Source organism: Oryctolagus cuniculus, chromosome 8, assembly GCF_051225735.1.
Source record: "Oryctolagus cuniculus isolate XC-2025 breed Fujian yellow rabbit chromosome 8, ASM5122573v1, whole genome shotgun sequence".
NCBI lineage: Eukaryota > Metazoa > Chordata > Mammalia > Lagomorpha > Leporidae > Oryctolagus > Oryctolagus cuniculus.
In genome coordinates this window covers 65,833,095-65,856,272 of record NC_142874.1, presented here as the reverse complement: position 1 = coordinate 65,856,272, position 23,178 = coordinate 65,833,095, and the positions used below count along the sequence as shown (strand labels likewise).

The following is a 23,178-nucleotide window of genomic DNA, read 5'->3' as shown; positions in this document are numbered from 1 at the left end:
TGGGTGGCTTTGCATAAGCGTACTATGGTCCTAAAAGAATTCTTTATGCATCAAGGCAAATTAAAAAAAGCCTTATCATGACCGAGCCATGCGCAATTTCAGAGGTGATTTCGGGCAGCTCAGTCTGAAGCGCTGCGCTTTCATCATGTCGTTTGAGGCTTAAGAGGAGAACAGTGGCTTCTCATTAACTACTGAGTGTGGAAGGCCGATGTCTTAATCCTTGGGACCTGTGAATGCTAGGTTACCAGGCACAGGAGAATTAAGATTCCGATGAAGCCAGTGTCACCACCAGCTGACCTTGAGATGGGAAGCCTATCCTGCATTCCCCGGGTGGACTCCGTATAAATACAAGAGTCCCCAAACTGCAAGAGGAAGGCAGAAACAGTGTTCGCGTGTTGTGATCAGACGGAGGCGTGGTGGCCGTTGCTGGCTCTGAAGCTGTAAGAGGATCTTGAGCCGAGGAATGAGGGCAGCAGGAAAAGGCCAGGAAATGTTTCCTCCACAGATCCTCCAGGAACAAAGGTAACCATGTCAACACCTTGATTTTATTTTCTTTTTTAAGATTTTATTTATTTGAAAAAGTTAGAGAGAGAGAGAGAGAGAGGTCCTCCATCCGCCGGTTCGCTCCCCAAATGGCCAGAACAGCCGGAGTTGAGCTGATCTGAAGCCATCTGAAGCCAGGAGTCAGGAACTTCTTCCATGGTGCAGGGCCCAAGGTCCTGGGCCATCCTCCGTTGCTTTCTCAGGCACATTGGCAGGCAGCTAGGTTGGAAGTAGAGCAGCCAGAACTCAAACTGACATCCATATGGGATGCCAGCACTGCAGGCTGGGGCTTTAACCCATTGTGTCGCAGCGCCAGCCCCAATACCTTGATTTTAGCCACAGTCTAGCTTCTAAGACTGTAAGCTAATAGATTTTTATTGTTTATTTAGAGGCAGAGAGAGAAAGGCAGACAGAAAATTCTCATTTACTGGTTTCTTCCCCAAATGCCCACATTGGACATGATTGGGCTGGGATCAAAGCCAGGAACTTAATCCTGGTTTCTCACATGACTGGTAGGGGCCCAACTACCTTGGCCATTATCTGTTGCCTCCTGCAATGTCAGGAAGCTGGAGTCAGTATCAGGGACTGATATGTGGGCATCTTAATTCATGTCTTAATAGCCAGTCCAAACACCCACCCAGCTTTTTGTTGTTCCAAGTTTATGGAAATCTGTTATAGAAGAGGAATCTTGCATCTCATTCACACCCCTCTAAGTGCCTCTGTAATCTGATCCCACCCAATCAACGCAGCTGTATATCCCTTAACCCCCAAGCAATGTCTGCAGCTATAGTCCGATCAGTTTCCTCTCTCCCTCCACATCCATTGTCCTCATTCCTGCTCCCCTACTTAGTCCCCCTTCTGTGGATTTCTGTGATTGGGGAAGAATTTCTTTTTCTTTTTTTTGACAGGCAGAGTGGACAGTGAGAGAGAGAGACAGGGAGAAAGGTCTTCCTTTGCCATTGGTTCACCCTCCAATGGCCGCTGCGGCCGGCGCACCGTGCCTATCCAAAGGCAGGAGCCAGGTGCTTCTCCTGGTCTCCCATGGGGTGCAGGGCCCAAGCACCTGGGCCATCCTCCACTGCACTCCCTGGCCACAGCAGAGAGCTGGCCTGGAAGAGGGGCAACCGGGACAGAATCCGGCACCCCGACCGGGACTAGAACCCGGGGTGCCGGCGCCGCAAGGTGGAGGATTAGCCTAGTGAGCCACAGCGCTGGCCCGGAAGAATTTCTCTTGTGGGAATGAATCTGTGTGAACGTGGTTTCTTCCCATAAACTGTGAAGGCAACCTTGCTTAGCCTGACTCTTCAGATGATCGGATGTTCAAAGATTTCACTCAAAACGAATTTCTGCCACGTGCTAGCAGAGCTGTCGTGAAAATGAGGAAGAAGATTAAAGGGCTTACTGTGTTGGACATGGCCATCGACTGCTGAGCAGATACTACACAGAGGCAGTTATGAAGCAACATGACACGTGCTGTAACTGAAACATGTTAGGGAGATGGAGGAGTGAAGAAAAAGGCTGCCTGGCTGCTCCCCTCGTAGGGGGCGAGCGTGAGGGTGAAAGATTGGGTTTAGGAAAACTTCTCAGATAAGAGGATACTTGCATTGACTTATGAATGATGAGTTTATCAGGCAGCAAAATGATGGGAAAGGCTATTTCAGGCAGAGAGAGCAGCTGGTTCAAAGAGAAAGGTATCAGATCAATTTTATATGGGGACTACAAGTTGTTTGGCATAATGATAGGGGATTAAAAGAAGAGTGACAAAAATTAGGTTAGAAATACAGGCAGAGGGGCCGGCACTGTGATGTAGCAGGTAAAACCGCCGCCTGCAGTGCCGGCATCCCATATGGGCGCTGCTTCTAGTCTCGGCTGCTCCTCTTCCAATCCAGCTCTCTGCTATGGCCTGGGATAGCAGTAGCAGATGGCCCAAGTTCTTGGGCCCATGCACCTGCGTGGGAAACCGGGAAGAAGCTCCTGGCTTCTGGCTTCAGAATGGCGCAGCTCTGGCTGTTGCGACCATTTTGGGAATGAACCAGCAGATGGAAGATCTCTTTCTCTCTCTACCTCTACCTCTCTCTTTCTCTCTCTACCTGTGCCTCTGCCTCTCTGTAACTCTGCTTTTAAAATAAATAAATCAAAAAAAGCAATGTATTTATAAAAAATATAGGCAGAAGTCAGATATGAAGCAGTCTTCAAGGTAATGCTAAGTGGCTTGTAAGTAATGGGGAGCCACTGAAAGATTTAAGGGATGGAATGATTTGCATTTTAGAAAGATTCCTGTGGTTGCCAAAGGGAGAATGGATGTGCAAGAGTGGAGGCTAAGGGCAGCAAAGAGAATGTTTGGGGACTATGGTTTAGGGGACAAACCACTAGGACTTGAACTATTGCATCAATAGGAGATTAGGAGAGGAGGAATTGGCATGAGAGCCTTTTTTTTTTTTTTTAAAAGAGATTTATTTGAGAGGCAGAGCTGGAGAGAGAGAGAGAGGGAGGGGGAGAGAGAGAGAGAAACCTTGCACCTGCTGGTTCACTTCTCAAATGCCTACAATAGCTGGACTGGGCCAGGCTGAAGAAAGGAGCCAGAAATTCCATGTGGGTCTCCTGCTTGGGTGGCAGTGTCCCAAGCACTTGGGTCATCCTCCACTGCTTTCTCAAGAGCATAGTAGGGAGCTGGTTCAGAAGTGGAACACCTGGGACTCGAACTGGTACTTGACTATGGTATGCCAGCTTTGCAAGCAGCAGCTCGATGTGCTGCACCACAATGCCAGTCCCTGCATGAGACATATTTAGAAGGCGAATCAATGGAAAAGAGGCTATGGATTGGACGACTGGGTGAGTGATAGTCTCACACTATGATGCAGGAAATTTGATTTTGTGAGAAAAATAAGGTTTTCAGCTTAATGGTGAATGTGAGGTGCTCATGGTATATGGAGAAGGAGAAGTCCAGAAGGCAGTTTGTATTGACATCAGGCAAAAGATTTAAGCTGCAGACAGTGTTGGGATCATTAGTATGTAGGTGAATGTACAGAGCTATATAAATATGTTGGATGGAAATAAATGGTTCAGGGAGTTTTAGGAGACCCAGGAGTTTTAGGAGACAGGGATGTGTCAGTGTCTTAGTCAGTTTGGGCTGTTATAACAAAACACTATAGACTATTGGCTTACCAGAATTTATCTCTCATGGTTCTTGAGGCTGGGAAGTCAAGATCAAGGTGCCAACAGATCCAATGCCTGGTGAAGGCTCTCTTCTTTGTTTGCAGACGGCTATTTTCTCATTATATCCCCACATGGTAGAGAAGAGAGAGAGAGAGAGAGAGAAAGGAAGGAGAGAGAGTGAGCTAACTTGTTTTTTCATAAGAAATGTAGCAAGTTAAAGGTAGAGAGAAATGGAAAAGTTGGGAGAAATTGGGATGTAGTGCTGAGTGGAAGAGCCTTTGAGCAACAGCTACTAGAGAGAAAGGGCAGAGGTGGAGAAGATTAGCAAGAGGAGGGAGTAGGGCGAGTATTAGAGAAGAAGGTAGATAATCTAGTACTGGTGTAGTCTAGCATTAGTGAGAGGAGGCTCTCTCTTAACTGAGATATGTTCATGGAGTGGAGTTGAATCTAGTAAGTTAAAAGAATTCACAATTAATAGCCACCATAGAGGAATGGTGGGCCATCTGTCCAGGGGGATAGGGTTTGGGGTGCAAAAGCTCTAGGGTTTGGCCATGGCACTGAGTTGGGAAAGGGAAGTGAGGCCCCTAAAGTCCGAGGCATTGAGGAGCTGTGAATTTTCAGGGTTAGGTGGGTATTTCATGGGGATTTTTCTACTTTGCCTAAATGGATGGTCAAGGTGGGAGTAGAGCAGAAATTGGTGAGTCCGGTACTGGAGCTCTCAGCAACTGCATTCTGGTGGTGATTGTGGTCACTTCTGTAATCACTCAAGTTTACTTCTAATAAGGGATTGAACGAAGACAAGCTGGTGGTACAGCAAAGCTCACCTGCTGCTAACAGTAGTGCTTTGGGAACAGTGAGGCGGTTGTTGGAAGAACTGATGGATGTGATCCCCAATTTGGCACATGAGATATAAACTCTGAATTTCTTGTACTTTTCCAGGGAGAAAAAAATAAATATCAATTCACAGATCATTTCTATGTATTGCCATTGCCTTGAAAACTCAAATCAAAGATAATCCTTACTTGTTAGAAGGCAAGAGTAGAATTTTGAAGGATTGATTTATTGAAGACTGAGATCTTTGTTCCAACCAAAAGACATGAAAATCTTTTGCTTTGTGAACTCTGTATTAGCTTCCTGTTGTTGCTGTAATAAATGATCACAAACTTGTTGGCTTAAAAAAAATCGGGGTGGGGGTTTTGCCTAGTGGTTGGGTCACTTGCATCCCATGTCTGAGTGCCTGAGTCTGAAACCCAGTTCTGCTCCCAATTCTGGCTTCCTGTCAGTGTACACGCTAGGAGGCAGCAGATGATGGCTCAAGTGGTTGGTTTCAGGACACCCTCATGGGAGACTCGAATTGAGTTTCTGATTTCTTGTTTCAACCTGGCACAGCCCTAGCTACTGTGGGCATCTGGGAAGTGGGAGAGTGCATGGGAGATTTCTCTCTCTCTCAAAAAAAAAAAATTAAAATAAATTGATTCTGTCACAGTTATGGAAGTCCAAATCCGAGGTAAGCAAGGCTAGGGACACGCTTCCTTTGAAGGTCTAGTGGGGAATCCTTTCTTGCCTTTTCCAGTGTTTGGTGGCTCTGAGAGTCCTTGTCTCGAGGCTTGCATCTGTAATCTCTGTCTCTGTGTTTGCAAGGATTTCTCCTCTGTGCCTGTGTCTTCTTTTCTGTTTCTTATAAGGTCACTTGTTACTGGAGTTAGAGCCCACTTAGATAATCCAAGATTAGTTCATCTCAAGATTATTTTTTTAAAGAAAAAGATTTATTTATTTTTATTTGAAGGGCAGAGTTGCAGAGAGAGAGAGAGGGAGAGAGATAGATCTTCCATCCACTGGTTTCCTAAGGGCCGCCGCAGCAGCCAGAGCTGAGCCAATCTGTGGATGAAGGACGTGGGCTGTCCTCCACTGCCTTTCCAGACCATTAGCAAGGAGCTGGATTGGAAGTGGAGCAGCTGGGACTCAAACCGGCATCCACATGGGATGCCAGCTTCACAGGTGATGGCTCTACCTGCTATGCCACAGTGCTGGCCATGTAGGGAGTGAATGGATGGAAGATCTCTCTCTCTCTCCCTCCTCCTCCCCCATCTCTGAAACTCTGCCTTTCAAATAAATAGGTAAATAAATAATCTTTTTTTTTAAATAAGAAGATTCTTAACCTAATTACATCTGCAAAGATCCTATCTGCAAATAAGATCACATTCACAAGTTCTAGGTAAGACTATCTTTTGGTTGGGACCAGCATTCAATCCACTACAAACTCCAAAAGATTTAAAGATTTTGATCAATGAACCATATTATATCTGCAATTATATATGGCCTTTTAAAACTCAGAGTGCCTTGGCTGGTGCCGTGGCTCACTTGGCTAATCCTCCACCTGTGGTGCCGGCACCCTGGGTTCTAGTCCCTGTTGCTTCTCTTCCAGTCCAGCTCTCTGCTGTGGCCCGGGAAGGCAGTGGAGGATGACCCAAGTGCTTGGGTCCCTGCACCCGCATGGGAGACCAGGAGGAAGCACCCAGCTCTTGGCTTTGGATTGGTGCAGCGCTGGCCATAGCATCCATTAGGGGAGTGAACCAACAGAAGGGAGACCTTTTTCTCTTTCTCTCACTGTCTACAGCTCTACCTGTCAAAAAACAAAAAAACACCAAAAAACAAAAGAAACAAAACAAAACAAAACCCTCAGAGTGCCTTGCCTTTTTCCATAAAATAGTGCTCAGTGTTCAGGAATTCGTGTTTGGCTTGATGTGAGAATAATCTAGACCTCATGCTTAGAAAATAAGTGTTGTTTTAATGACAGTATTTGACAATGGCTTCTTTCATCAATGGCAGCTTAATATATGGATTTGTGTTCAAACTTTGCATTTAGGAAGCCAACAGGAAAAGTCCTATAAGGCAAAACATCCAAAGCCTCTGTTTCATTTAAGGCCTGGGCACATGGAAGTCTCAGAGAAGTTTTAAGACCTTTTGCTTTGCCTTTGGATGCAATACTTGGCAAAATCTAACAAAAGTTACAGAATAAAGATTTCAACAGGACTGAGAGAGAGAGAGAGAGAGAGCGAGAGAGAAACAAGCTGCTGCTTGGGAGTGCTTTTTAGGGGCCACCATTACAACTTGGCCAGTGTCACAGTACCTGAATCATGTCTGCAGGGGATCGGAGATGGACATGGGCAAATGAAGTGATTCTGACAGCATGAGCACGCTAATTGTAACTTAATGTACTGCTTGTTCAACAACTCTTCTGTAAACTAAAAAATATTTAATTAAAGTAATGGGGAACCAAAAACACTTATTATTCATGGTACTACAGAGATGTTTTTCATGTTTATGATTCTCACACATATCTATTTCTAGTCATTAATTCTTATTCTAACTCCAGTCTCAAATTGAGAACTGCTTATAGGACATTGCTAATTAGAAGCGTGGCCATCTTATCAGTGTTCACATGTCCAAAACCAACTTAATTATCTGAGAATCTGAGGTGTGTCCCCATGAATCTCAATTTCTGTCACTGATGTCATTTATTATTGATATTACAGTCCTTTAGATTTCCCAAGTTGGGAGCAAGTTACAGCAGGAAAAAAGTCTAGAATATGTGTTGGGATTTGGGAGTTTAGATTTTGCCACTCACATAATTTTGGTTAATTCACATAGACTTCAGGATCTGTTTGCTCTCATGTAAAACAACGGGCCTGGGCTAGAGGCTACATGACTCATTATTTACTTAGCACACACATTTCTTACATCTGAGATGTATGGGTCAGTCATTAACAGAGCCAGGTGTGGGGAAACCCTGTTGACGGAACCAGGACCAGATCAAGACGTCACACGCAGACCTGTTCTCTACACATCTCCTACGCTGATATTTCACAGGGTGCCGTTGATTCTGTCTTCACAGTATCATCTCTGCTTCAGCTCTTTTTTTTTTTTTTTTTATTTTTGGACAGGCAGAGTGGACAGTGAGAGAGACAGAGAGAAAGGTCTTCCTTTGCCGTTGGTTCACCCTCCAATGGCCGCTGCGGCCGGCGCGCTGCGCTGATCCGATGGCAGGAGCCAGGTGCTTTTCCTGGTCTCCCATGGGGTGCAGGGCCCAAGCACTTGGGCCATCCTCCACTGCACTCCTGGGCCACAGGTAGAGAGCTGGCCTGGAAGAGGGGCAACCGGGACAGAATCGGGTGCCCCGACTGGGACTAGAACCCTGTGTGCCAGCGCTGCAAGGCAGAGGATTAGCCTAGTGAGCCGCAGCGCCGGCTCTGCTTCAGCTCTTGCATCTCACTCCTGTTGTTATCATTTTCATCAAGGTGGGCTCTTGGCTCCACCCTGGGTGCCAGCAGGAGGTTCCTCCCCATCTCCAGTCTCTCCATACCAGGCTGTGTTGCACAATGCACTATTGTCCTCACCCTCCTCCTCCAGAGTCTGATACTTCCAATTGCTTCTTTTAAGTGAAGCCCTGGTGTTTTAGAACATTGTCAATGTCTTCTGTAATCTGTGCTTATCTTCAAGTCTAATTTTATCTCAATTTTCCTACATGAAGTCTATCTATAGTTAGGACAGTCTCCTCATTATTCCCCAAACGTGCCTCCCATCTACCTCCATGCACTTGCTAAGCCTCCCTCCTGAGATACTTTCCCCTGACTTCACCTCCTGGTTAAACTCCAACCCACAAGGCTCAGCACAAGCCACACATTCTCAAGGAAGGCTCCCCAGAACCTACAGGCTTTATCCCTACTCCTGCATTCATCTTTGAGGCCCCCTCCTGTGTGTTCTGCACAGTTTGGACATTCAGTTACAGACATTTACAAGCATACTTATTAAATGCGTAGGTCTTACAGCTCTATTTGTTTGAGAGCTCTTTAAGCACAGGCATTTCCTTTAGGGCCTCCTCCAAGTCCAGTTACACTAGAGTGGAGGCTGAGACTGTGAACTGCCAAGTCCAGCTGCCTGAGTTCTTGACATGGCTTCAGGCTTTCCTAGCTGTGTGTTCCTGGGTGAGTTCTTAATCCTCTCTGAATTTCCACTTCCTTATTTGCAAATATGGGGCAACAATATTTTGTGCCCAGCTACTCACTAGTTAATATGCATAAAGTATTTAAAATAGGTCTTTGTATGTAGTGTTTAACAAGTATTGTGAAAATTAAATGAGATAATTCACATAAAACCCTTAGCCTAGTACCTGGCCTGTAGTAAGCCCTCAGTAAGTATTAGCTGTTATTATTTTATTTAACAAATGAGGAGGTTTGACGAAAAGAGAATGACCATAGTCTTAGTTATGACCAAGTATTTACAATATGTGAGGAAGCATTACAAGGATCTAAGGTTTTTAAAGAGGAGGAAACTGAGGTTTAGTGATGTTAATGAACATGATGAGGCTCCATACCTAGAAATGAATGGAGCAGACTAAACACCAGGAAGACTGACTGTAGAATCAGTGGCTTTTAAACCATCATTTTTTGATGCATCTGGTCCAGGGCTAATCTGGTAGTGAAAACAAACCTGGGTTTTGGATTCACACAGTCCTGGTTCCCATCCTGGCTTTACCACTTACCTGGGCAGGATATTTGATCTTTAGGAGGTTACATTTCTTTATCTGTGAGAGGCAGACAGTAATACCTCCCTCCTATTTTGTAGTGGGAATTAAAGAGGTAACATAAGTAAAGCTCCCTGTACAAGGCTGACCTTTAGCAGGTACTCAATACATTTTAAGCTCCTCTCTCTTTTCCCTTTAAAAACTTGAGCTAAAGGTTGTATCTCTTCTGGCTTTTAATTAGTCTGTCATATGAATGAAAATATAATGTAATGACTACAAAAGTAGCCTGTAAGAACTGGCATTCCATTGCCTTGACTTTGAGTTATAAATAGCCAACCATGGCTGGTATTAGAGACATGTGAACACCTGGCACAACTCATTCACAATCAATGTCAATGTAGTGTTTCCAATTAGCTGGAATTCTACAAGTTGCGGCATGTCCTGGTAGGGAAAGTCTTTGGCCAACAGTTGGGGGTGAGTAAAACATTTGAGATTGCAAATAGTCTAAGTGAGGGAATGTTCAGAAGTGCACGTGATGGGCAGAGAATGCTGGGACTTTGAGCAAACATTTCAGTCTTCCGAAGGTCACATCCCTCTTTGATGAGTATGCCACTGGAATTTTCCAAGGATTGTTTTATTTTAGTCATTGGACTGAGTTGGTGGTGACACAATCTGTGGTTGAAAATAGCATGAATAATTAGGTTAGTAGCAGCTTAATGTCCCAAGATGTCAATAAAGCCAACTATTAGAAAACCATAGGAATTTCATTCCCAAATTTGAAGATTCCTAAGTAGGCATGTGTTACATGACAGGTTTGAATGGTTGGTAAGAGAAACATCAGCCTCTAGCACATGTAAGTTTCAAGTAGGCATAACAGAGGCTACACTTTCCTTTTCTTCCTTTTAAAACTTTAATCAAGACGTGTTACCTTACACAGAGGGATGATCCCCTGTGACTTCACTGCTCCCTCTGAGGGACAGTGCTGGACAGAGCAGCCAGCAAAGATGATCGGCACCTTGGGGTTGCCATGTGCTTTCCTGTTGCACTCCCTGAGTCTCCTTTCAGAGATATTTTGTAGTAGAAGTCAATCCCAGCTCATCGGATTTGGGATTGGTTTAGGAACACCATTATTTCCTAGATATGCCCTGCTTAATAATGTGCGTTAATATATTTGAAATGTCTCACTGCTGTGATAGTATGAGAGCATGGACCCTTAAGAATAAAATCCCTAAAGAAAAACAGGGGTGATTTTATTGGATAGATTCGATTAAGCAAGTAGAGCTCTGACATTGGATGTCTGAGTTATATTCTGGCTCAGCTGCTTATCAGCTGTGCCTCTTGAGCAAGCTACTTAACCTGTCCTCGCCTCATGGGGTTGTCATGAGGATTACTTGGGATGATATATGTAAAGCCATAACACAAGGCCCTCAATGAATGTCTTTTTATCATTGTTAACATCAGTATTAAAAGGTTTGCAAGGTTGGACTCCCCAAGCAAGAATGAGATAGCATTTAAAAAGCCCCTGAACTTGAAGCTGGCTGTGCATATGCCTTTTGGGTGACTTGCTTATCTATAAAGAAAATGCTTGGATGGAGGAGGCTTGGACTCTTTCCTGTGCCCACTGAAGGTTAGAAGAACCACAAAGGGAAGAAGGCATAGGAGAAGTTGGTAGATGGTAATGTCTTCTCTGTGATCTCTAAACTTAATTGGAATCAGTTTAAAAAGAGAAATTCAGGTTAGACTTGCACAAAGATCTTGCTCTTCACAAAGTCTCTGGGGGATTCCATCTAATCTATGCATGCAGGCATTCATCCATCCATCCAACCATTCTCAATCTTCCATCCAAACATTTGTCAATCACCTACTATATTTTAGGAACTGAACTTTTTTTTTCTAAGTCTACAAAGATGAATAAAATTCAGTCTAGTCCTTAAGGATTTAAGGATATTTTGAGCCAAATATGAAAAAAAAAGTCTTAAAGATAATAATAGAGGAACATGGAAAATACCAAGGGAGCTCAGAAGGTGGTGTTGCTTTTATTTGGCTTTTAGTGAATTCTAAGCAATTCTGCAAATGCAGGTTCATCATTGTAATAACAAGTATTTTTGAGGAAAAGAAGAATAAGCTAGGTCCATACCAAATATATCTGTGTCTAACACATTCTGGCTTCAGGAATGAGAATGGGAGAACCTTTGTACTCTCCTCTGAAGAAAATGCAGATACTGGAAGAAGGGACTCTAGAGGAGTGTTTTAGAACACACCTTCTGTGTGCCCTTCTGTTAGCACTGGTGGGAAGAGCTTGGAAAGGTCTCTCTGGGATTTAGTGCCCTGAGGGAAGAGGACACTGCTAACGGGGGAGGGACTCAAGAAGGTGGCCCAGGAGAAGGTGTATTTGAGTGCAGAATTGAGAGTGAACAGCCAGTGGGACAGAGGAGTGGGGAGGGAGGGCCACCTTCCTAACCCCGGTCATGACCCATTCCAGAGGCTGAAAGAAGCAACCTGGACTTTGTTCCAGGTTATCCAAACAAGGAGGCCACCAACCCCAGAACAGGAAGTCAGCGATCCAGAAAGCATCAACTAAGTCAGAGCCTTCCCTGTGGAGAGGCTGGAAGAGCCAGGAGCCCCAAGTCTTTGAGTTAAACCAATCACCAGGGCCCTGCTGGGAGGTCCTCGGTACCTGGAGGTCTCAGCCGTTATTTCTGTAAAGATATCTCCTTTGTTGCCTTCAAGAAAGGTGAAACCTCAAAGGTGACCACAGCCCAGAAGCTCTGTGGGTGATCGTGTCCTTACAGAACTGTAGGCAGAAGCTGAAATGGGCGGGGGTCAGGGCAAGTTTCTGGACCACAGATTAAACTGATGAGCGCATTGTGGATTTCAAGGTCTCTAGAGTACACATGAGAAGGTCTCAAATCTTCTGAAGCGTGAGCGAGTCATGACTTAGTGGAGAAAACACAACAGGGGCTTTAGGCAGCCATTAGCTATTCTTCATGTAGGCAAATTAATTTTGGGCAACTGGTAGGAGCCTCTGAAAGCAGTGACAACCATATTTATGTCAGAGTTTGTGAATATTGAGTTACATGATAGGGTCTGGTACAATGCCTGGTAAAAGTGAATTCACTTGGGGCTGCTGCTGTGGTGTAGTAGGTTAAGATCCTTCCTGCAGCTCTAGCATCCCATGGGGCACTGATTCTAGACCAGGCTGCTCCACTTCTGAGCCAGATCCCTGCTAATGGCCTGGGAAAGCAGTAGAGGAGGACCTGAGTACTTGGGCCTCTGCACTCATGTGGGAGATCCAGAAGAAGCTCCTGGCTCCTGGCTCCTGGCTTCAGATCAGCCCAGCTCTGGCCATTGCAGCCATTTGGGGAGTAAACTAGAAGATGGAAGATCTGTCTCTCTGCCTCTCCCTCTCTCTGTCCGTAACTCTACCTCTCAAATAAATAAATAAATCTTAAAAAAAAAAAAAAAAAAGAGGATTCACTCAAAGGGTTTCCCTGCATTAGACAGTCAGCTGTGAACAGACATGCTCAGACACAACTCTTCAGGGATCCATTCTCAGGTCACAACAATGGTAACATTCATTGAGTGCCTTCTATGTGCCAGATACTATGCTAGCTGCTACATACCTTATCCCTATTAACACCTTTCACTCAGCCCATGGGGTGGTAGTATCATTCCTATTTTATAGCTAAGGGAACTGAGGTGGAGACAGGTTCACAGAGTTGTGACGATTAGAGCCAGGATTCTGTCACAGTGATCTGAGTCTGACATTGGAGTGCACATATCTAACCACAATATTCTGACGTATGTGGACATGGTAAGTGAGCATTCCTCCCTGCTCTGAGAGGACCGTGGGGTGTCTGGCATCAAGTGAGCACTGCAGGGAGTGTGCTACCTTTTTGGCATCTTGTAGGCTTATAGGATTCTAGATGCAGAATCTTAGGCAAGGGATTAGGATTTTCATTGATGGTGAGAGGGCTGCCTTCTGTACCTGTAAGGACAGCGTGAACATTGGACAGTGTAAAGCCATTGAAGGGCTGTCTCTGTTCTCTCAAATGGCAGCTACTGTGTAACTAGATATTAAACTACTATGTAACCTGGGCCAGAGTGCCATTGTTGAGATCCTTCCTATTCAAATAGTAAACAGCCAGTTGAGGGTAAAGTGCTATTTAGGATATCTTATGTATACCCACAGGCCGATGAAAGTTGGACATTTAGATTAAATTTTTTATGACTATAATTGTTTGGTTTATATTTATTTGAAAGGCAGAGTTACAGAGAAAGTGGGGGAAGAGAAAGAGGGGGAGGAAGGGAGGGAGAGAGGTTTTCCCTCATCTGGTTCACTCCCCAGATGGCCACAATGGCCGGAGCTGTGCCCATCCGAAGCCAGGAGGCAGGAGCTTCTTCCAGGTCTCCTATGTAGGTGCAGGGGCCCAAGGACTTGAGCCATCTTCTGCTGCTTTCCCAGGCCATAGCAGAAAGCTGGATGAGAAGTGGAGCAGCCAGGTCTCGAACTGGTGCCCGTATGGGATGCTGGCACTGCAGGCATCGGCTTTACCCGCTATGCCACAGCATCAGCCCCTGTTTTAATTTTTTAAAAGATTTATTTCATTTATTTGAAAGAGTTACAGAGAGAGACACACACAAAGACGTCTTCCATCTGTTGGTTCATTCTCCATGTGGGTACAATGGCTGGGGCTGGGCCAGGCTGAAGCCGGGAGCCAGGAGCTCCTTCTAGGTCTCCCATATGGATGCAGGAGCCCAAGGACTTGGGCCATCTTCCTCTGCTTTCCCAGGTGCATTAACAGGAAGTTGGATCAGAAGTGGAATAGCCAGGACATGAACTGGTGCTCATATAGGATGCAGGGGCTACAGGCAGAGGCTTAACCTGCTGTGACACTATTTATTTATTTATTTATTTTTGACAGAGAGAGATAGAGAGAAAGGTCTTCCTTTTTTCTGTTGGTACACCCCCCAATGGCCATTGCAGCCAGCGCACCCCGCTGGCTTCCTCCTGGTCTCCCATGTGGGTGCAGGGCCCAAGCACTTGGGCCATCCTCCACTGCCTTCCTGGGCCACAGCAGAGAGCTGGACTGGAAGAGGAGCAACTGGGACAGAATCCTGCACCCCAACCGGGACTAGAACCTGGGGTACCAGCACCACAGGCAGAGGATTAGCCTATTGAGCCATGGCGCCGCCGGCCTTATTTATTTATTTATTTTTTAAAAAAATTATTTATTTTTTAGAAAACTTTTATTTAATAAATATAAATTTAAAAAGTAAAACTTTTAGATTATAGCAATTTTCCCCCCATAACTACCCTCCCACCTGCAAACCATCCCATCTCCTACTCCCTCTCCCATCCCATTCTTTATTAAGATTCATGTTTAGTTATCTTATATACAGAAGATCAATTTAGTATATACCAAGTAAAGATTTCAACAGATTGTACCCACACAGACACACAAAGTATAAAGTACTGTTTGAATACTAGTTATACTGTTAATTCACATAGTACAACACATTAAGGTCAGAGATCCTCCATCGGGAGTAAGTGCACAGTGACACCTGTTGTTGATTTAACAATTGACACTCTTATTTATGATGTCAGTAATCACTTGAGGCTCTTGTCATGAGCTGCCAAGGCTATAGAAGCCTCTTGAGTTCATAAACTCTGACCTTATTTAGACAAGGCCATAATCAAAGTGGAAGTTCTCTCCTCCCTTCAGAGAAAGGTACCTCCTTCTTTGATGGCCCATTCTTTTTGCTAGGATTCACAGAGATCCTTCATTCAGGTCATTCTTTGCCACAGTGTCTTGGCTTTCCATGCCTGAGAAACTCTCATGGGCTTTCCAGCCAGATCCAAATGCCCCAAGGGCTGATTTTGAGGTCAGAGTGCTATTTAGGGCATTTGTCATTCTATGAGTCTGCTGACACTATTTATTTTTAAAATTTATTTATTTATGAAAGGCAGAGTAAGAGAGAGAGAAAGAAAGAGAAACCTTGCATCTGTTGGTTCACATCCCAAATGGCTGCAATAGCTGGACTGGCCCAGGCTGAAGCCAAGAGCAAGGCACTCTATCTGGGTCTCCCATGTGGGTGGCAGGGACCCAAGCACCTGAGCTATCATCTGCTGCCACCCAGGGTATACATTAGCAGGAAGCTGGTTTAGAAGCAGAGTAGTCAGGAGTTGAAACAGGCACTCTGATATGGGATGTGGGCATCCCAAGTGGTGGTTTAACCTATTGTGCCATAATGCTAGCCCCTGAAGTTTACTGAAAACAAGCAAACAACACAACATCACTAGCTGAGCTTAACTTCTATTTTAAGGATTAAGATCACATTTAGCAAAATGGTGTTAATCAAAATGTTTTATTTGGAAACTCATGAAATTTTACTGGAAAAATTACTTCACCATTTACAGGTCTGAACTCTTGACATTTGGATATTAACCTAACTGATTGTTCATGGACAGAGAATGATGATCAATAATTATTTCTCCAAAGAGGTTGAAATGATGAAGAGAGAAGAGGTTTTACAATTTTTTCAGAAATTTTATTTAAAATAAAAATAAAATTTTATTTAAAATTTATTTAAAATATAGAGGAATTTTCCATCTGCTGATTCACTCCCCAAATGCCCACGATAGCCAATGCTGGGCCAACCAAAGTCAGGAGCCTGGAACCCAGTCTAGGGCTTCCACATAGGTGGCAGTGACTCAAGTTCTTGAACCATGATCTGCTACCTTCCAGGGAGTGCATTAACAGGAAGCTGAATCAGAAGTGGAGGATCTAGGACTTGAACCAAGCACTTTAATGTGGGATGTGGACGTGTCAAATGGCAACGTAATGACTGCACCAAGCGCTCATCCCAAGGCTCTTTGTACAGTTAGCTCATTTACTCATAGATTAGATGAGGGGAAAAGTAATAAGAATAAAAGCAGTAACTGAAGCTGATCCATGGGATGGAGGAGCAAATGCTGCTGGGTTGCCTCTATGTCACCTCAAGGAAATTATTTGAGATATCTGGATCCAGGAAAAGATTTTATTTTTAATATAAAAATATAAAAATAAGATTTTATTGAAATCTTACAATTTATTAGGCATTTCCTAGCATATATATATATATATACACACATGTATATATGTATGTTTGGGCATATATATATTGTATTTAATTCTTACTATATAACCATGAAGTAGATATTATAATCTGCTTTTTAACCCTGAGGAGTTGAAGCTCACAGAAGGTATTAGACTTGCCCAAGTTTCCCTGGCTACTAATTGCAAATCTGGAATTCTTTTAAATTTTCAAACATTTTTTAAGGTGAACAAATTTCATGTATTTCATATAAACAGATTTAAGAGCATAGTGATACTTCCCACCCTTGCTTCTCTCCCGCCCATATACTTTTTGGATATGGCAGTTGGATATAATGCAGGCTCATTTGCATGCTATAGACCTTAAAAACAGGGTACCAAAATGATAAGCAATGAGAATTTCGTGTCATGTGTGTCAAGGTGAATGATGCTGCTTCTATGGTCAGTGTCAGCCCCTTGCACATGACAGCAGATGCAGATTAAAGCTGACGCCCGAGCTCAGCCAGACGCCGTGGCCTCGCAGTTCTGGAAGTGGACCTCAGTGAGGAACTCCGGATGGAGTGCAGCGGCGAGCCACTTTGCCAACCAATCTCTGCCTGCCGTGCCGTGGTCTTTCACCTCGGGAGGATTAAATCTTTGGCCAGAAGTGTTTCTCAAGTCCCCAGTATTTCTTAATTTGGAAGAGCATTTCACAAGCTTCAGCGTTAGTCATGATCAACATGTCCTCGAATCAATTCCCTCCTCCAATGGTGTGTTTGCCTGTAGTCTGTGGATTAAGCACCGTTGCAAATAGTTCATGGAATGATTTGTTTCACTCTGTGGTTTTTGTCTCTCTCTGTCCTTCTAATGCATCCTCCATACCCTCGAATGTACTCCTTTTCTGCTCTTATTTTGGCCTTCGAGACAGATGACCTCTGAGAAGTGTTGATTGACCTTGTCGGCACCATCTCATAACCCACAGTCCTGTACTGCACGCATTTCCTCATGGCTTTGTGTGCGGCGACGTGCAGGAAATGCTAACTAGCCCACGTGGGTATTTGACTGGGCTTCCTACATTCATACTTGAAACCAGTGGTCCCTGAGTGCTTGGGGTTCACGTTGATATTCAAGCCCGAATACAAATCAGACCTCTGTGTTCCTCAAGGGGTGTCAGCATTCATAGAAGTTGGATATGAGTGAGCTTCTCATATTTTTATAATTTCATTTAAATAATATAATTTATTATCATAAATTTACATGTTACTCTAGGGCAAATTAAACCATACCAGGCTTAGCTCCAAGCACAAAGTATACCCCTTGTGAATATTATTATTTTTGTATCTTTAGGAAGGACATAGATTATATTTAAATATCTTAAGAAGTCATTTATTTTCTGTGAAGTCAGGGTCTTGACCACTGTGATCACTTGTCCAGCTTTCACGAGAGCCTGGATAGCAAACAATGTTGGGCTGCATGGGCTAGTGCAGTTCATTTATTCCCACATCACATGTTTGCTGGGTGTCTTCCTGTTGCAGGTCCTGCTGCGGGTTGGAATCGTGAGAAGAATGGAAATGGACTCAGAATGATGCCCTGACCGCAGGACGTGTCACCTAACTCCTCACACAGAATCCAGGTGTGCAGAAGTCATATCATTTAGCACTGGTCACAGGGAAAATGTCCTCTCACAATGTGACTGTTTTGCCACTGAAGAGAGACTTGTGATTGAAGCCAAACAGGGCTGCTCTGGGAGCACTCGCCTTGGGCCACCTGCCTGCACAGCCTCCCATGTCCTCCTTAGAACTCGAGGTTCTTCCAGGTGCCACCAACCAGAGGGCCACAAGAGGGTGCTTTGCTCCTTTCAGGTTATGCCTTTTGGAAATGCAGCTCGTCGTTCTTGGAATAGAATTTGCTGAGCCCTCGATGGGAAGTTCGGGACATTCAGCTGCAGGATGATGGACTTGCTTCTGGGCGAGAGGAAGGCGTAATTCAGTGCATATGTTCTGTGTTTACTTATCTGATGTCTGTCTCCTCTGCTGGAGCGCTCAGGACCAGGTCATGTCTTTGTGCTCATCCCTCTGTCCTGTCACTGGCTTAAAGCTTGGTACATAAAAGGCCCTTAATAAATATTTCTGACTTTAAAAAACTGATCTTGACTTTAAGTCCTGGCTCAGAGGTTTTTGAGTTTTCTGCCCATAGAAATCATCTGGGTTCAGTCTCCCTAGCTGGGAATGTGATGTGGACAGCTGTAGTTTGTCTCTGGTTTGAGCACTGCTGTCCAGCTATGCCTGCCCTAGACATGGCTGCTTAGTCTTGCTCCCTTGCTTCTGGGGTCTCTGGGCTCCCAGCACTTGAGGGTGAGAAACAGATCTCTGCTTTCTAGACCTACCACTGAGATCCCTTCCTTGTGACCAGCCTGCTTACCCATGCTGCCCTTCCTGTTCCTCTTCTCCTGAGCCTGTGGTTCTGTCTTCCAGCCCCATGGGAGGAGGGAAACAGTCTTGCCGGTCCTGGGAAGACACCTACAACATAAGAAGGTCTTGGTCACCACCCATGGGGGTCAGCCTGTTCTGCAGGCCGGTACTCGAGGTGCCACCTACCTTGGTTATACCTAAAAGGATACTTACCACAGATGCTAGAATAGAGACCACTCCAAAGTTGAGGAGAATTTTTCCCTTAAAACAGAGGCTTAGGCGTAGTGCAGTGAAAAGATGCCATTTGGGATACCCATATCCCACACTGGGCAGTCTAGGTTTGAGGCCTGACTTCGGTCTGGATTCCAACTTCCTGCTAACATGTGCCCTGAGAGGGAGCAGGTGATGGCTCAAGTACTTGGGTCCCAACCACCCACGTGGGAGTCTTGTATTGCTTTCTGGGCTCCTGGCTTCAACCTGACCCATCCCCATCTGTTGCAGGAATTTAAGGAGTGAATCAGTGGACAGAAGATGTCTCTGTCTTTGTCTGCCTGCCTTCCACATTTCAAAAATAGAAATAAAAGCCCAGATGATTCTAATACTGCCTTCTGAGAAAATCGGTTTTCCAGGTGTTTGAGAAGGAAATGCACGGGTTATCATGATGACTTTGGAAGAGAATAACTTTTGGTAAAGAAAGGTCTTTTTGTTATGTGGCGTGGCATTGCTGGAGTAGTATAGGCAGCACAAAGTGTGTGGACTTTGGAGTTAGATGTCCTTGTCCAAGACCTAAGACAGTGTGTCTCTCATGGAGTGTGTCTGGGACAAATCAGTTAACCTCACTGAGTCTTCATTTGCTCATTTCCCAGACTGGAAAATAACAGCCACTTCACAGGGTTATGTGCAGACGTGCTTTTAGTTAGCTGTGAAGTTGCCAGCTTATAATCAATGTCAACATAGAAATGGCTTTTGAAGCTTGCATTTGCATCTCTACTTAAGGATGTTGTAGGGGAAGTTGTTTTGCCCATCATGTGCACTGGAGAAATTTATCTGGTCATATACCAAAGAATAGTTTCTTTTTTTCTTTTCTCTCTCTCTGTCTCTTTTTTTTTTTTTTTTTTTGCTGTGCTTTAGTTTGTGGATTTGGTGACTTCTATAACGGACTGCTTTTCCTTCTGTGAACTAGCTCTTAGGAAACCTAGAGCCAAATGTGTAGCCTCTCAGTGTTAAGAGTGCACATCATCATGGCACGCACTTTTGGCCTCACTCATGGCTCCATTTATACACTCAACATTTACAATTTTTTTTTTCCCACTTAAGCATTCTTCTACACTGTTCTTTAATCTTTCTGAAGTGGCACAGAATAAAATAGAAAATGAATTTGTAAAACTAAGTAAATGAATAAACATTTAAAACAGTTTTCATAGTGTCTGGCCAGTAGTAGGTGCGTGACACAGAAGTTGGTTTTATATCTTTCTCATAAATGTGTCTGTTTAACTTCTCCAAAGAGGTTAAACTTGGCCCCTCCGGGGTTATAAGAGAAGGGCGTGGTAATGCCATTCTCACTCTAGACAGTCTTCCCAGCCTGGAAAGGTGTTACTGTCAGGTACTAGGAGGTTCAATTCTAAAATAAGTTGAGAGTCCAAAGACCAATCTCTGCATGGCAGTTCCTATAAATAAGTCCAGCCTAGACCCAAAATAATTCAAAAGTGATTCCAACTTTATATAAGTCTCTCAAAACATATCAAAGGGGAGCTCGCTTTTAATCTGCCACTTGTGCATCATAAAATCATGCTTCTCCTTTTTAATTCTCTCACCCACTACTTCTCAACCTCTCTGCTGACAACTCCGTTTACCCCTTTACCTCTAGTTCGGGATGGTGCAGCCCAGCCTCCCCTCTCTGGCCAGAGCCCCCCACCCCCTGTTTTCTCACACCTCTCAGGACTTGTGTGACTCATTCTCTGATTCTGGTTCATAAAAGATTTATGAACTAAGCTTACAAAGAGAATTCTCCTTCTTAGGGTGTGTTGGGGAATTCTTGCATGCTAATAAATCCTCTCTGTCATCTAGGAAATAAAGAATGATTAATGCTGAAGAAGAGGGGAGAACTCTGGCATGTGGTTTTACCTCAGGAATACTCTCAGGCTGAGGGGTTTGGCAGAGGCATGTTGAGGCAAAGGTTACAGGGTTTCGTTCTTCTGGTCCTGCCTCTACCCAAGTTTCTCTTGCCTTAGGAGAAGAGACTTCATGGCGTCTGTAACCTGCAAGTAGAATCACATAGCCCTTGTATTTATAGATGGGGCTGAGGGCATTGGTGCAGAGTTGGGGACATGGCTGGAGAGCAGATGTTCCAATCTATTCTTGGTTTCCTGTGGACCACATGGGCTGGTCACACTGGTTTGTCCTCCTTCTGGGTGGAGAAAAGATAGACACCTTTTCATTGGATTCATTATGTCCAATTTCCTAGTGGAAATTCATCTACATGTTACATTCTTGTTCTGAGAAATCCAATTGATTGCTAGTCCATGTGCTTATATACTTGTTACATCAATTTGAGGGTCCTTGATCAAGTCTCTGTTCAAGGATCACAGTTGAAGGGAACAGCCATGCCAGATGATTCAGCCATAGAAATATTGATCCAGTTCCATGGGGTTAATGAGTCTGATCATTCTGAATTGAACTGATGGTCCCCCCCCCCCCCCATTTTAGAAACCCATTCTTCAGTGAATATTTATTGAGTGTCTCCTATTTGTCAGTTCTGCTGAGCACTAAAAACATTAGTATGATAAGGCATCAACCCCTGTGGTAAAGAGAGTCTGGGAAATAGATACATAAGAAGGATAATTAGAGCACAACTTGCCCAGTGCCATAACTCAGGAATTCAGGGGAATCCAAGGGCAGGAGTGACTTGACCTGCAGGACTCGGGGAGGAGGGAACCCTGGGGCTGGGATTTGAGCCTGAAAGGGAGTTTGCTCCTTTTCTGGGGTTATATTTACCAGATTTCAGTTTGATCACACTACCTCATAATATTAGAAAACATCTTCTGGCCAAATATGGTCTCAGCATTTGGTCTTTTGGTTCTGCAATTAGTGACAGACCATAGGAGCATCCTTGGAATGTTCTTCTAGCTGAAGAATTTCAAAGATGTCACACAGAGAGACAAACCACATCCCTGGGGCTTCACAGCTAAATGCTCTGATTTGTAAATGCATTTTAAGGGGGACTTTCACTGGGCCACCCAGCATTTACTTCCTGCGGCAATAACCCCATGTGACATACACACTGAATGGGAAAACCTGTCATTCTGAAACGTGGCTATGATGCTCCAGGGATAGATAGAATGGACAGAGTTGCTGTCCTTGAGGGATGGGAGAAACTTGGCTGCTACGCACACCACCAGGATCTCCTTCAAGCAGTGGGAAGGTTGTTTCGGGGCCTAAATCACAGGGCTCGCTTGGTGGCGGTGTCACAGTCACCACCAGGAAAGGCAGTGTGGTGGCACCAACTCTCTGTGGCTTTCCCCTGTTCTCTAACCCATTTCGTTCCATTTTTAAGAAATAAACTCAATTTGGTTTTGGAGCTTTCTTTTCTTTCTTAGTGTTTGTCATAACAGTGACCATTTAAATACAAGGTTTTAGTGACTGAAACAGTTGGAGGCCACAGGCGGGCTGACAGCTTTGTAGTGAGTTTATTTTCAAATTTTTTACCCCTCCAGCCCTGCTTCGGCTTTAAATTAGATTGTAATGATCATAACAAAGCTTCTCCTGAACCCTGGTGGAAAGCACATTCCAGACCTGAAATCCTTCTGAGATTTGACGGAGGCCAGAATCCCTTTCAACTGTCATAGTATTCCATATTTTATGGGCGTCCATTTTCTGTGGTGTTTCAGAAACCATAGTTCAAAACCAGTGTGGACTCTTTAGGGCACTAGAGAGTCCTTCTCTGGCAATTGTGTCAGTGTGGATCTCATTGTGAGAACACTGGAACACACAGGAACATGGGTTAGTGAAGGCACCGGCTTTGGAGCCCTGTGATCTGGGCGCTTTTCCCATCTGAGTGATTTCCTAGCTGTGTGACCTCAGATACCTTAGGGAATGTTTCTGTGGTATAGTTTTCTCAGCTATGGGGAGAGACCCACCTTAAAGCTTGGTTGGGAGGATTCAGTGGTTGAGAATACCCATACTTTCCCGCCAAAAGTGCTTCACAAATGTTAGTTGTTGACACTAGCTCAGAATTCAGGAAGTTACATAGTATAATTGATGGAATTATGACCACAAAAGAATCATGCTTTGGTTAGTTGGCATATATGTGCTCGCTGAAGGTATGGAGAGAGGGGTTTAAAGTGTTAAACAACCATACTTTTTTTTTTAACAGGCAGAGTTAGTGAGAGAGAGACAGAGAGAAAGGTCTTCCTTCCATTGGTTCACCCCCTAAATGGCCGCTATGGCCGGCGCTGCGCTGATCTGGCCA

General features: G+C 44.4%; 1 long non-coding RNA gene across 1 annotated transcript; it reads left to right on the top strand.

The window, feature by feature from the left end:
• Positions 1-368: 368 nt before the first annotated feature.
• LOC138843487 (uncharacterized) lies at positions 369-18,442 on the top strand. Its single transcript, XR_016211970.1, has 3 exons — positions 369-522; positions 17,835-17,932; positions 18,162-18,442. It is a non-coding gene; the product is annotated as an uncharacterized LOC138843487 (long non-coding RNA).
• The last annotated feature ends 4,736 nt before the right edge of the window (positions 18,443-23,178 follow it).